This window comes from Oncorhynchus clarkii, chromosome 25 (genome assembly GCF_045791955.1).
Source record: "Oncorhynchus clarkii lewisi isolate Uvic-CL-2024 chromosome 25, UVic_Ocla_1.0, whole genome shotgun sequence".
NCBI lineage: Eukaryota > Metazoa > Chordata > Actinopteri > Salmoniformes > Salmonidae > Oncorhynchus > Oncorhynchus clarkii.
Genome location: NC_092171.1, coordinates 40883867 through 40899908, shown reverse-complemented (window position 1 = coordinate 40899908; position 16042 = coordinate 40883867). Strand labels below are relative to the sequence as shown.

Here is a 16042-nt window from a genome sequence, read left to right as displayed (position 1 = left end):
TCTCCATCTCTAGTTTAGAACACCTCTCCATCCCTAGTTTAGAACACTTCTCTTCTCCATCCCTAGTTTAGAACACTTCTCTTCTCCATCTCTAGTTTAGAACACTTCTCCATCCCTAGTTTAGAACACTTCTCTTCTCCATCTCTAGTTTAGAACACTTATCTTCTCCCATCTCTAGTTTAGAACACTTCTCTTCTCCATCTCTAGTTTAGAACACTTCTCTTCTCCATGCCTAGTTTAGACCACTTCTCTTCTCCATCCCTAGTTTAGACCACTTCTCTTCTCCATCTCTAGTTTAGAACACTTCTCTTCTCCCATCTCTAGTTTAGAACACTTCTCTTCTCCATCCCTAGTTTAGAACACTTCTCTTCTCCATCCCTAGTTTAGAACACTTCTCTTCTCCATCTCTAGTTTAGAACACTTCTCCATCCCTAGTTTAGAACACTTCTCTTCTCCATCCCTAGTTTAGAACACTTCTCTTATCCATCTCTAGTTTAGAACACTTCTCCATCCCTAGTTTAGAACACTTCTCTTATCCATCCCTAGTTTAGAACACTTCTCTTATCCATCCCTAGTTTAGAACACTTCTCCATCCCTAGTTTAGAACACTTCTCTTCTCCATCCCTAGTTTAGAACACTTCTCTTATCCATCCCTAGTTTAGAACACTTCTCTTATCCATCCCTAGTTTAGAACACTTCTCCATCCCTAGTTTAGAACACTTCTCTTCTCCATCCCTAGTTTAGAACACTTCTCCATCCCTAGTTTAGAACACTTCACCATCCCTAGTTTAGAACACTTCTCTTATCCATCCCTAGTTTAGAACACTTCTCTTCTCCATCTCTAGTTTAGAACACTTCTCCTTCTCTAGCTTAGAACACTTCTCCATCCCTAGTTTAGAACACTTCTCTTCTCCATCCCTAGTTTAGAACACTTCTCTTCTCCATCCCTAGTTTAGAACACTTCTCTTCTCCAACCCTAGTTTAGAGCACTTCTCCATCCCTAGTTTAGAACACTTCTCCATCCCTAGTTTAGAACACTTCTCTTCTCCATCCCTAGTTTAGACCACTTCTCTTCTCCAACCCTAGTTTAGAACACTTCTCTTCTCCATCTCTAGTTTAGAACACTTCTCTTCTCCATCTCTAGTTTAGAACACTTCTCCATCCCTAGTTTAGAACACTTCTCCATACCTAGTTTAGAACACTTCTCTTCTCCATCCCTAGTTTAGAACACTTCTCTTCTCCATCTCTAGTTTAGAACACTTCTCCATCCCTAGTTTAGAACACTTCTCTTCTCCATCTCTAGTTTAATACACTTCTCCATCCCTAGTTTCGACCACTTCTCTTCTCCATCTCTAGTTTAGAACACTTCTCTTCTCCCATCTCTAGTTTAGAACACTTCTCTTCTCCATCCCTAGTTTAGAACACTTCTCTTCTCCATCCCTAGTTTCGAACACTTCTCTTATCCATCCCTAGTTTAGAACACTTCTCTTATCCATCCCTAGTTTAGAACACTTCTCCATCCCTAGTTTAGAACACTTCTCTTATGCATCCCTAGTTTAGAACACTTCTCCATCCCTAGTTTAGAACACTTCTCTTCTCCATCCCTAGTTTAGACCACTTCTCTTCTCCATCCCTAGTTTCGACCACTTCTCTTCTCCATCTCTAGTTTAGAACACTTCTCTTCTCCCATCTCTAGTTTAGAACACTTCTCTTCTCCATCTCTAGTTTAGAACACTTCTCCATCCCTAGTTTAGAACACTTCTCTTCTCCATCCCTAGTTTAGAACACTTCTCTTCTCCATCTCTAGTTTAGAACACTTCTCCATCCCTAGTTTAGAACACTTCTCTTATCCATCCCTAGTTTAGAACACTTCTCTTATCCATCCCTAGTTTAGAACACTTCTCCATCCCTAGTTTAGAACACTTCTCTTATCCATCCCTAGTTTAGAACACTTCTCCATCCCTAGTTTAGAACACTTCTCTTCTCCATCCCTAGTTTAGAACACTTCTCTTATCCATCCCTAGTTTAGAACACTTCTCTTATCAATCCCTAGTTTAGAACACTTCTCCATCCCTAGTTTAGAACACTTCTCTTCTCCATCCCTAGTTTAGAACACTTCTCTTATCCATCCCTAGTTTAGAACACTTCTCCATCCCTAGTTTAGAACACTTCTCCATCCCTAGTTTAGAACACTTCTCCATCCCTAGTTTAGAACACTTCTCTTATCCATCCCTAGTTTAGAACACTTATCTTCTCCATCTCTAGTTTAGAACACTTCTCCTTCTCTAGCTTAGAACACTTCTCCATCCCTAGTTTAGAACACTTCTCTTCTCCATCTCTAGTTTAGAACACTTCTCTTCTCCCATCTCTAGTTTAGAACACTTCTCTTCTCCATCTCTAGTTTAGAACACTTCTCCATCCCTAGTTTAGAACACTTCTCTTCTCCATCCCTAGTTTAGAACACTTCTCTTCTCCATCTCTAGTTTAGAACACTTCTCCATCCCTAGTTTAGAACACTTCTCTTATCCATCCCTAGTTTAGAACACTTCTCTTATCCATCCCTAGTTTAGAACACTTCTCCATCCCTAGTTTAGAACACTTCTCTTATCCATCCCTAGTTTAGAACACTTCTCCATCCCTAGTTTAGAACACTTCTCTTCTCCATCCCTAGTTTAGAACACTTCTCTTATCCATCCCTAGTTTAGAACACTTCTCTTATCAATCCCTAGTTTAGAACACTTCTCCATCCCTAGTTTAGAACACTTCTCTTCTCCATCCCTAGTTTAGAACACTTCTCTTATCCATCCCTAGTTTAGAACACTTCTCCATCCCTAGTTTAGAACACTTCTCCATCCCTAGTTTAGAACACTTCTCTTATCCATCCCTAGTTTAGAACACTTATCTTCTCCATCTCTAGTTTAGAACACTTCTCCTTCTCTAGCTTAGAACACTTCTCCATCCCTAGTTTAGAACACTTCTCTTCTCCATCCCTAGTTTAGAACACTTCTCTTCTCCATCCCTAGTTTAGAACACTTCTCTTCTCCAACCCTAGTTTAGAGCACTTCTCCATCCCTAGTTTAGAACACTTCTCCATCCCTAGTTTAGAACACTTCTCTTCTCCATCCCTAGTTTAGACCACTTCTCTTCTCCAACCCTAGTTTAGAACACTTCTCTTCTCCATCTCTAGTTTAGAACACTTCTCCTTCTCTAGCTTAGAACACCTCTCCATCCCTAGTTTAGAACACTTCTCTTCTCCATCCCTAGTTTAGAACACTTCTCTTCTCCATCCCTAGTTTAGAACACTTCTCTACTCCATCTCTAGTTTAGAACACTTCTCCATCCCTAGTTTAGAACACTTCTCTTCTCCATCCCTAGTTTAGAACACTTCTCTTCTCCATCTCTAGTTTAGAACACTTCTCTTCTCCATGCCTAGTTTAGACCACTTCTCTTCTCCATCCCTAGTTTAGACCACTTCTCTTCTCCATCTCTAGTTTAGAACACTTCTCTTCTCCCATCTCTAGTTTAGAACACTTCTCGTCTCCATCCCTAGTTTAGAACACTTCTCTTCTCCATCCCTAGTTTAGAACACTTCTCTTCTCCATCTCTAGTTTAGAACACTTCTCCATCCCTAGTTTAGAACACTTCTCTTCTCCATCCCTAGTTTAGAACACTTCTCTTCTCCATCTCTAGTTTAGAACACTTCTCCATCCCTAGTTTAGAACACTTCTCTTATCCATCCCTAGTTTAGAACACTTCTCTTATCCATCCCTAGTTTAGAACACATCTCCATCCCTGGTTTAGAACACTTCTCTTCTCCATCCCTAGTTTAGAACACTTCTCTTATCCATCCCTAGTTTAGAACACTTCTCTTCTCCATCCCTAGTTTAGAACACTTCTCTTATCCATCCCTAGTTTAGAACACTTCTCCATCCCTAGTTTAGAACACTTCTCCATCCCTAGTTTAGAACACTTCTCTTATCCATCCCTAGTTTAGAACACTTCTCTTCCCCATCTCTAGTTTAGAACACTTCTCCTTCTCTAGCTTAGAACACTTCTCCATCCCTAGTTTAGAACACTTCTCTTCTCCATCCCTAGTTTAGAACACTTCTCTTCTCCATCCCAAGTTTAGAACACTTCTCTTCTCCATCCCTAGTTTAGAACACTTCTCTTCTCCAACCCTAGTTTAGAGCACTTCTCCATCCCTAGTTTAGAACACTTCTCCATCCCTAGTTTAGAACACTTCTCTTCTCCATCCCTAGTTTAGACCACTTCTCTTCTCCAACCCTAGTTTAGAACACTTCTCTTCTCCATCTCTAGTTTAGAACACTTCTCCTTCTCTAGCTTAGAACACCTCTCCATCCCTAGTTTAGAACACTTCTCTTCTCCATCCCTAGTTTAGAACACTTCTCTTCTCCATCCCTAGTTTAGAACACTTCTCTTCTCCATCTCTAGTTTAGAACACCTCTCCATCCCTAGTTTAGAACACTTCTCTTCTCCAGACCTCTCTCCCACTCCACCCATCATCCTCTCTGTTCCTTTCTTTGAAATACGATTAGCTTTTGAGTGTTATGCACGAACAGACACACACACACACACGCACATGCGCGCGAGCGCACACACACACACACACACACACACACACACACACACACACACTGTGTGAAGTATGATTTGCTTTGAGCGTTTATGTACAAAGTCTCACTGCTGTGATGAAAGAGGGGCGTGAGACAGTGAGAACACTAAATACTGTGTGTCTGTGTGTGTGTCTGTGTGTCTTTCTGTCTGTCTGTCTGTGTGTTTGTGTGTCTGTCTGTGTGTCTGTGTGTGTCTGTGTGTGTGTCTGTGTGTGTGTCTGTGTGTCTGCGTGCGTCTGTGTGTGTCTGCCTGTCTGTCTGTCTGTGTGTGTGTGTGTGTGTGTGTCTGTCTGTCTGTCTGTGTGTGTGTCTGTGTGTCTGTGTGTGTGTGTCTGTGTGTCTGCGTGTCAGTACCTAAGAGCACCTCTCCCAGCTGCTCTCACTTGAAAGCCCAGAGATCAGTGTGCAACCTGTTTAATCTTCCCCTTGCAAGACCCGCAAAGCCCATTTACCCCCCCCCCCCCCCGTCAGGAGAACACAGGGGAAAGAGAAGGAACCAATTCATTCAAATTAAAGACTTTTACAGCCACTGCTGAGACCACTGCTAACACGTCTCTGTTGTCCAATGAAACACACACACACACACACACACACACACACACACACACACACACACACACACAAACACACACACACACCTGGACTTCACTAGGAAAGGATACAGTACTTCCTGAATAAGGAGATATATCAGCCATGTCCTGAAGGTCTCCACACTCTGACTTGATGAGCGACAGCCCCTCGCTCCCTCCTCCATGTTGGGGTGGAGAGCTCTGCCTGTGGTGGTGGTGGTGGGAGACAAAATGGACGCCCCCGCCTGACCCCATCTTGGTCCGCAGCCCCACAGTTTCCCTGGAGAGGTCCATGGACTCAGGGGAGGAGCGCTGGTCTTTGGAGAAGCTCTGGAAAGGGTAGCCCATCAGTGGGAGGGGGAAGGGGTGTCGGAAGGAGGAAGGTGAGAACCCCAGAGAGGCAGAGAGGGGGGAGGAATGGAGGGAGGGGTGGTGGGGGTGAGGAGGAGGAGGAGGAGGGAGACAGGGGTTCTGTTGGTGTTGTTCGGCGCTGGTCTTCCTGACCACTAGAGGCAGTGCTTCTGTCTGGTCACCGGCCGTCGGAACACTGAGGCCCCCGAACGAGTCCAGCGTGCTCGGGATGATGACGTCGCCAAAGCACGGCAGCCTCTGATTGGCTGAGTGAAAGTTGGGGCTGTCACCATTCATGTTCATGTTGACTCCCCCGAAGCGAGAGTCAGTGGAGAGGGAGGGGGGAAGGGAGGGAAGGAGGCCTGTGAGGGAGCTTTAGTGGCAGAGGGGGTGTTTTGGGAGCCACTGTGATGAGAGGGATGGTGTTGAAGTTGATGATGGCTGGGTGGTTTATGGTTGAACCCTTTAACCACGGTGTCAACCACCTGTGACATGGCAGAGTTGAGCTCCTGTTTTAGAGTCTCAGCTAGCTGCCTCCCCTCTGCTCGCATTGGCCCCCCTCCTGCCCCTCTCTCCCCTTGGCCCCAATCCCTCTTCAGCCTCCTCCCCCCTTCCCTCTCTCCCTCATCCCTCTCTCCCTCCTCATCCTTCTCTCCAGCCAACAGGGCCTGTTCTCGTAACAGTGCTCTGGCTCGGTCCAGAAATAGACCTGGGTCGTCAACCAACTCTGACAGGTCATCGTAGATACCGTCGGCACGGTTACCGTTGTCGCGGCGGTCCCTGTGTGTGTTCTCCAAACCGTCGGAGCGCACGCTGTTCTCTGACAGGTTTCCGTCCTCCTCCCCTCCTCCTGCTCTCTCCTCCTCCTCCTCCTCCTCCTCCTCCTCCGTCTCAGTCTCATAGATCTGATAGAACTTCTCCTGCAGCTGACGAAGCTGTTTCTGTAGAACAATACAAACTATTAAAATACACTATTGAACTTCATACAGAAATCAATCAATAACAAATAGATAAACATATCAATAAATACAGTATATACATGTATAAATCAATCAATAAATTAATAAAAAATATATATAAATAATAAACAATATATTGAGACATATAAATAATGAATAAATTATGTTCTACATTAATATATAGATAGCTGTAGGAATAGAAACGTGATGTTCTACATTAATATATAGATAGCTGTAGGAATAGAAACGTGATGTTCTACATTAATATATAGATAGCTGTAGGAATAGAAACGTGATGTTCTACATTAATATATAGATAGCTGTAGGAATAGAAACGTGATGTTCTACATTAATATATAGATAGCTGTAGGAATAGAAACGTGATGTTCTACATTAATATATAGATAGCTGTAGGAATAGAAACGTGATGTTCTACATTAATATATAGATAGCTGTAGGAATAGAAACATGATGTTCTACATTAATATATAGATAGCTTTTGGAATATAAACATGTCACGTTTCAAACTCAACTTTTGCCACTTTTCAAACAAATGGACATATTTACAACTCACTACCAAAGCTTGAAGTGCGTGGTGTGTGTGTTTGTGTTTGTGTGTGTCTGTGTGTTGTGTCTGTGTATGTGTCTCTGTGTTGTGTCTCTGTGTGTGTGTGTGTGTGTGTGTGTGTGTGTGTGTGTATCCCCTCACCTGCATATCCTCTAGCTGTAGTTTGAGTTGTCGTCTCTCCTCTTGCCTCTTCTCCTGTCTGACACACACCAGCTGGGTAAAGGACTGTTGTTGCTGCTGGGGGAGACGCTGCTTTCTCTTGTTCTCCCTGTACACCTCTCCTCTAGTCTCCCCCCGACTCTCCCTGTACCCCTCTCCCCCTCTTGGGCTGGGAGGCTGCAGTGGGGGACAGTTCCTCTCCCTGTCCTCTCTTCTCCCCGTCTTGTTCCCTTTCTCTCGGTCCCTGTCCCTCTCTCTGGGATGGAGAGCAGGTGGAGCAACGCAGGGGGAATGGCTCATGCCCCGAATTATGTTCTCCACCCTGGCCCGTTTGGCACGCAGGTGCTCGTCCGTGAGGCGCTCCAGGTCCAGAGGGGTGAGAGAGGGGTGGGGGGAGGGGGGCGGCCGAAGGGGGGGAGGCAGGGGGAGGAGGGGGCAGGAGAGGGGGCGAGGGGGCTGTCTCTGTCTCGGGAGGAGTTACTGCAGACATCCTCCGCTTGGAAATCTGACCCAGCGCTGGAGAGACCGCCACTACCCTGGAAGAAAGGAACGGATGGATGGATGGATGGATGGAGGGAGGGATGGATGGATGGATGGATGGAGGGATGGATGGATGGATGGATAAATAGATAGATGGATGGATGGATGGACAGACGGATGGATGGATGGATAAATGGATGGATGGATGGATGAATAGATGGATGGATAAATAGAGGGATGGATAGATGGATGGATAAATAGATGGATGGATAAATAGATGGATGGATAAATAGAGGGATGGATAGATGGATGGATAAATAGATGGATGGATAAATAGATGGATGGATGAATAGACAAATAGATGGATGGTTGGATGAATAGATGGATGGATGAATAGACAAATAGATGGATGGATGGATGGATGGATGGATAAATAGATGGATGGATAAATAGATGGATGGATAAATAGAGGGATGGATAGATGGATGGATAAATAGAGGGATGGATAGATGGATGGATAAATAAATGAATGGATAAATAGATGGAAGGATAAATAGATGGATGGATAAATAGAGGGATGGATAGATGGATGGATAAATAGATGAATGGATGATGGATGGATGGAGTGAGTCAATCAACCAACCAATCAATTTTCATGTAACATCCCAATTTTTTTTATTAATATTATTTATTAACTTTGTTTAAATAAGACAACAGAGTGTGTGTGTGTGTGTGTGTACAGTGTGTGTGTACAGTGTGTGTATACCTGGAAGCCTCCCTCTCTGTCTCCATTCTTCCCCATGTTACTCTTCAGCAGCTGAGAGATGATGGTGGTGCCAGGGTAAGGCATCATGGCGTCTTCGTACGAGTTAGCCCGTTTCAGAAGCTTCCGGAGAACATTGGACTTCTCTCCGTCCCCATTGGACCCACCGTGACTGTGAGGGACCAATGAGCAGTCTCTGTCCTGCTCGGGGCCGTGGGATTGATTCATGGTGTTGAATAGGATGGTCTCTCTGGTTCTCTGAGCGTAGACTACACTACCCACAGTCCTCTTCACCCCGATGTCCACGCGGCGCCGCTTGGTCTGTCTGCTTAGGGCTGAGCTGTCATGGTCTGGCATTCCGAGGGGCAGCTAAAGGGACATATCGAGGGGTCCTGACAGACAAAGGAAACAAACAAAAAAAACATAATAAGAAGTTAGTTTAGTTTATAGTGGTCATTCAACCATTATTACAGATATACACGTTGATACAGTCCATAAATACTTTGTGACACCTGCTAATGTACGAAAGGGCTTTCGAAAATAACTTTGATTGATTGAATGAAGCAGACACTTACAGGCAAAATATTGACTATTTGTAGCTCATTCAAACAACTGAGACATTTTTGTTTCCTCTAGTTTGAGTTCCCTGACCTCAATCCTGGGCTGAGATTCAAGCCATGACGTGTGTACTTGTTCACTCCGTCTCAGCGACTCAAAACTATTGGAATTACAAGTAGACTCTCCGTCTACACGCCAATATGATATTTTGTTAATCCACGAGGAGGAGTGAACAAGTGCACACTTCAGGGAGATGAGGGAGAGTCCAAAGTGGGCTTGAGAAGCCCTGAGGCTTTCCCCCGAGAAGGATTTCAACATAATTCCATTTCAGTGGTTTAGAAGGGATTAGATTCCAATAAAAAACAATGGGTGCTCCAAGAATATAAATATACAGTAGAGATGTCTAAAAGTACTGCACTTTATCTTGAGGAAATGCCTTAAGTTCATCCTCTTTGAATACATTAGAATATGATTGAACCGATTGGGAGACTTGTGGACTGATGAGACAGAGACTAAGCTTCTAAGAGAGAGAGAGAGAGAGAGAGAGATCTAACCCCGATTTGGGGTACAGTATGTTAATGACATCAGTAATGAGAGAGAGAGAGAGAGAGAGAGAGAGAGAGAGAGAGAGAGAGAGAGAGAGAGAGAGAGAGAGAGAGAGAGAGAGAGAGAGAGAGAGAGAGAGAGAGAGAGAGAGAGAGAGAGAGAGAGAGAGAGAGAGAGAGAGAGAGAGAGAGAGAGAGAGCGTGCGTGTCATAGGGGTGTCATTTAATGTGTGGAGGAGGTAAAGAGTTGTGTTAAGGAGAGTTGACGCGAGGATAGTTGGGGATTGGGCGTTTTGTGTTTTTGTTTGCACGTTTAAAAGGCGGGCAGGACACCCGGGCTGCAAGACGGTTATTCAACCTCATCCATGTGTGAGGACGTGGGAAAATACGACCACTAGGGGCACCAGCTGTCAGCTTCAAATAGGTTTTTGGTTTTGCTAGGGCCATGCACGCGGATGGCAGATAGGCGTAAGCATCTGCCACTGATTCCAAAGGTTGCATGTTTGAATCCAGCGATAGAAAGTATGTTTTGTTTTAAGTCTATCACAAACCTTAACCCTTACCTTTAACCTATTGAAACTAGGGGGCACTATTTTTATTTTGGGAAAAATAACGTTCCCAGAGTAAACGGCCTATTTCTCAGGACCAGATGCTAGAATATGCATATAATTGACAGCTTAGGATAGAAAACACTCTAAAGTTTCCAAAACTGTCAACATATTGTCTGTGAGTATAACAGAACTGATATTGCAGGCGAAACCCTGAAAAAAATCCAACCAGGAAGTGCCTCTTATTTTGAAACCGTTGTGTTCCTATGCATCCCTATTGGCCATTGAAAGGGATATCAACCAGATTCCTTTTTCTACGTATTCCCTAAGGTGTCTACAGCCTTTTGACGTAGTTTCACGCCTTTATGTTGAAGAATGAGCGTAAACGACTACATTGCGTAAGTGGACAGCTGAGGACTCTCAGAGTGATTCTTGCGTAAAAGACAAAGGTAGCCATTTTTCCTCTTGCTCCTACTGAAAAGCCAATTGTCCCAGTTGATATATTATCGAATAGATATTTGAAAAACACCTTGAGGATTGATTATAAAAAACGTTTGCCATGCTAAGCTGTGTTTCGCTATATTTCACTTGTGATTTCATGAATATGAATATTTTCTAGTAATATTTTTTGACCGTTGCGCTATGCTAATTAGTGTAGTTGATGACAATTCTCCCGGATCCGGCATGGGTGGTTCCAAGAGGTAATTAACCATTCAAAGTTTATTGCCTAACCTTAAGAATTCCTAAACCTTATGAATGCCTAAACTGAACCCTAACCTTAAGAGTTAATGCCTAAACTGAACCCTGACCTTAAGAGTGAATGCCTAAACTGAACCCTGACCTTAAGAGTGAATGCCTAAACTGAACCCTGATCTTAAGAGTGAATGCCTAAACTGAACCCTGACCTTAAGAGTGAATGCCTAAACTGAACCCTGATCTTAAGAGTGAATGCCTAAACTGAACCCTGACCTTAAGAGTGAATGCCTAAACTGAACCCTGACCTTAAGAGTGAATGCCTAAACTGAACCCTGACCTTAAGAGTGAATGCCTAAACTGAACCCTGACCTTAAGAGTTAATGCCTAAACTGAACCCTGACCATAAGAGTTAATGCCTAAACTGAACCCTGACCTTAAGAGTGAATGCCTAAACTGAACCCTGACCTTAAGAGTGAATGCCTAAACTGAACCCTGACCTTAAGAGTGAATGCCTAAACTGAACCCTGACCTTAAGAGTTAATGCCTAAACTGAATCCTGACCTTAAGAGTTAATGCCTAAACGTCACTTTAAACACTTAGAAATGTGATGTTTGAGAAACATGGATGAACGTCTAATTGTGAAGTGAGACTATGAGAACTGGTTGTTAAAAGGACATTAAACACGATAAAAACATTCTGTAGCTTCCAACCCCCACAACCCCCACAACCCGCACTGTCCAAATCTGACCTAGATCGAGCTCCCTCTCTGTCTCTCTCTCTCTCTGTCTTCCTCTGTCTCTTTCTCTCTCTCTTTCTCTCTCTCTCTCCCTCTCTGTCTTTCCTCTGTCTCTCACTCTCTGTCTCTCTCTGTCTTCCTCTGTCTCTTTCTCTGTCTCTTTCTCTGTCTCTCTCTCTCTCTCTGTCTCTCTCTCTGTCTTTCTCTCTCTGTCTTCCTCTGTCTCTTTCTCTGTCTCTCTGTCTCTCTCTATCTCTCTCTGTCTTTCTCTGTCTCTTTCTCTGTCTCTCTCTCTCTCTGTCTCTCTCTTTCTCTCTCTCTGTCTCTCTCTGTCTCTCTCTTTCTCTCTCTCTCTCTCTGTCTTCCTCTGTCTCTTTCTCTGTCTCTCTCTCTCTGTCTCTCTCTTTCTCTGTCTCTCTCTGTCTCTCTCTTCCTCTGTCTCTCTCTCTGTCTTCCTCTCTCTGTCTCTCTCTCTCTCTGTCTCTCTCTCTCTCTCTTTCACACACACACACACAACTCTGGTCTCTGTTCCTCCATCTAACACACATCTCTCACACAAACTCACACACACACTCACGCATGCAAGCACTCACACACACACTCACACACACACACACACGCTCACACACACTCCTGTGCAACAATTACTATGAAACTCAGTCCGAAATGCTTAAAGTCAAATGATTCAAACTTTAAACGTATTTATTGTGATTCAGTCTCAAATGCCCGGCTTGTAAGTGGAATCACTGTATAACAATGTAATAACATTTATTTTGACACTGTACTTACACTATACAGGAATATTTGACTGTACTTACACTATACAGGAATAAATTGACTGTACTTACATTATACAGGAATATTTGACTGTACTTACACTATACAGGAATAAATTGACTGTACTTACACTATACAGGAATATTTGACTGTACTTACACTATACAGGAATAATTTGACTGTACTTACAGGAATATTTGACTGTACTTACACTATACAGGAATATTTGACTGTACTTACACTATACAGGAATAATTGACTGTACTTACACTATGTAGGAATAATTTGACTGTACTTACACTATACAGGAATATTTGACTGTACTTACACTATACAGGAATATTTGACTGTACTTACACTATACAGGAATAATTTGACTGTACTTACAGGAATATTTGACTGTACTTACACTATACAGGAATATTTGACTGTACTTACGGGAATAATTAAACTGTAATTCCGCTGTACTTACAGGAATATTTTGACTGTACTTACAGGAATAATTAAACTGTAATTCCACTGTACTTACAGGAATATTTTGACTGTACTTACGGGAATAATTCAACTGTAATTCCACTGTACTTACAGGAATAATTTGACTGTATTTACAGGAATAATTCAACTGTAACAGGGGCTGTAAAGTGTTAACAGTACATCAAATGAATCGAACTACAAACTTTATTCGGAGAAAGGTTCAAATATACAGTAGTAGTTTTGGCACAAATTAGTCATCTCTGGATAACGTAGTCTATCTCTGTATAATAAATAAATATATTAAAATGTTGGTGTAATTATATGATAAAACGGTGATGATAAAAAATAAAATACTAACTTTTATCATGAATAGAAATGTCCTTCGGGGCATAACAATAATTAAACAAACATTATTTTGTTAAATGTAAATAGTGAAATGTCTGTCCAGCATAGATACACTGTATGTAATTTAACATTAATATGAAAAGGGTGAGAACAGATTAAGATCAATAGCCAAATTCCCAGTATAAAGTTATATTTAATGTAATATTTGTTCACAGGGGCGGTAGGTAGACTAGTGGTTAGAGCGTTGAGCCAGTAACCAAACGGTTGCTAGATCGAATCCCTGAGCTGACAAGGGTAATAAGAAAATAATATAGAATTCTGCCCCTGAACAAGGAAGTTAACCCACTGTTCCCCAGGTAGGCCGTCATTGTAAATAAGAATTTGTTCTTAACTTAACTTTCCTAGTTAAATAAAGGTAGAAAAAAAAAATATATATATACAAATTCAGATTCACCAAACACCACAGAACATACCGGTTGAAACGGAACTATAGACTAGAGCCGAGACAAATACATATGAAACTGAAGCTGTGGAATCTGCTTTCTGGAATCAGATCCCCGATAATGGAGATGTGAGGACAAGAACTAGGCTGAGAGGTTTCAAGTCGGGACTTCAGCGAGGAAGATACATTTGATTTTCATTCAGGTCAACTAATTTAAGTGTGTCCCAAAGATTAATTTAGTCGTGATCAAACAACCTCCGGATAATGTTGTACAAGAGTAAACAAATAAACACTGAATAACCATATCATGGGACTAAGTATTATAATTCATCCAAATCAAAGTATAGCACCAGCCGAGATCTGTGATATAGAGACTATATATATATATCTAGTGTAGCCCATAGAATTTGGACACCCTTTTCAAACGCCAGTAGCCCGTCGTTTGATGCACCTGTCCTGGACTCGACTGCCAATGCGCCCGAGGCGAAGAGAAGCCAACATAAACACATATTAAACAACGACTCAAATGTCCTCTTAAATTCTCATCCACAAAAAAGCAACAGAAAATGTAATATGGTCTAACGAAAAGACACCGACCGTCAGTAAAACAAAGTCAATTCGATTTTTAAGGACATTTGCTCTGTGCAAAACTAACAGTGGCATTCACCTAGCCTTTGTAGTCGACCATTTGTTGTCAAAAAATACTATTTCAAGATGTAGGTCTACAGCTGTGTAAAAATGATTATGTCCAATGATTATGACACAGACAAGAGACAAACACAGGTACCAACTCTTCAGCATGTTGCCGCGGTCAGACAGAGAAGAGCACAGCAAACATATTCATATAGCAACAACAGCCAACAGCTGTTACCACAGCCAGGAAAGGAGAAGTGATTTTACAACAGAGGTGGCTCAATGCATATCAGAAATGCTCATTTACTGACGTCCCTTTACACACAATCCTCGTACAGTAACAGCAAAACAACGAGTCAACTGTCAGTGCATTACGAGACGACTGTAAAACTGCTGAGATATAAAAAAGTAATTGCGTAGCTGGTCTAAAGGAGGTGTAAAGGCAAAGTGCGCTAAAAACAAACTAAAACCCAACCGGTTATCCGCGGAGATAAAATCAGAGAAGAGAAACTGGATCAGGAGACCGTCATACGAATAAGACTACAAAATATCAACTTGTATATCAGAGAGCCAAGCCCCCCCAACCCCCCCCCCCCAAAAAAAAATCACCAGTCTCTGCTAGGATCGTAGTATAACACCTAGGTTAGGATAAAAACTACTTGTACGTTAAAACTGATGAATTGATACTTACACATGGCGTTTAAAAAGGCACATAGTAAACCATATCCTAACAGGAAGAACGTAGTTCGAGCTCTCTCTCTCTGTCTGATATCCTACTGCCGAGGAAACAATACACCGGCCACAACCTAAACGTGGGGGGTTAGTGAGAGTCACACACACACACACACACACACACACGGGCGGCAGAACCGCGCATGTGAGAGTGCATGAACGGCTATACTTACTCGGTAACGTTAGACGAAAAGAAAACTGAGCTTCTTCGTCAAATACAGAAAACAAAAAGTCGTTCGTTCACCGGCGTGCTAAATATGATAATTTTTCTGGACAGCGGCGAGCGGTGGGAGAGAGAGAGAGAGAGAGAGAGAGAGAGAGAGACAGTCTCCTTTAGAGACAGGAAACGTTCGTCGGTTGTTTCTCTCACTAACCGTCGGGAGGCTGGAGCGGTTCGTGGAGCGACAAGAATCACTTAAAGACGCGGGAAGGCTGAAAGGATGCGGGAAGACACGGGCCGCGTCATCACCGGGAGTGATGTAACGTCCTCAACCGACCAATAACAAACGTCTGCCGTATTTCTTTTTTTTTTGTTGAGAAGGAACACAAAACGCCTTGAACTTCACACCGGAGAGGACGGGAGAGAGGAGAAACCGTCCAGCGAATTAACTCACTCCCTCGTGCAGTAAACCGAGCGGAGTGTATGTGTCAGGAGATGCGCGTTTGAATGATCTATTTGATTCAGGCTACCTCTTATTGTTATGTAGACTAAGGATTGGTCAACACATTGGAGTGTCTCATAAACAACACAAAGTCCGTTATGATCTTTAGATTAGTAGCTAGCTGTTGTATTTATATAGGATTCTTGCCTGATTTTTTTGTCGTGCAACTAATTAGTCTTGATCTCGTGTCTATATGTTTACTTACGTTGTCCTATAAAGCCTAATGTATGATAACTGTAGTTTAATTTCAACTCCCAAATTCTCAGTAGCCAATGACCTCTGAATCCTATAACCACTCCACGCTCATAGTCTTTCATGGTCATCAACAACTTGCCGTTGTATATGTCTACCTTATACTATCTATTTAATTACAATTTAATTCATGAAAGTCACTTTTCTTTGTCTCTCTAT

The 16042-nt window shown here is 42.6% G+C and overlaps 1 pseudogene; it reads right to left on the bottom strand.

Annotated features, from left to right (window-relative positions):
- The window catches only part of LOC139383800 (prospero homeobox protein 1-like), a 96342-nt pseudogene extending 81316 nt beyond the window's left edge, over positions 1-15026 (bottom strand).
- Between the last annotated feature and the right edge of the window lie 1016 nt (positions 15027-16042).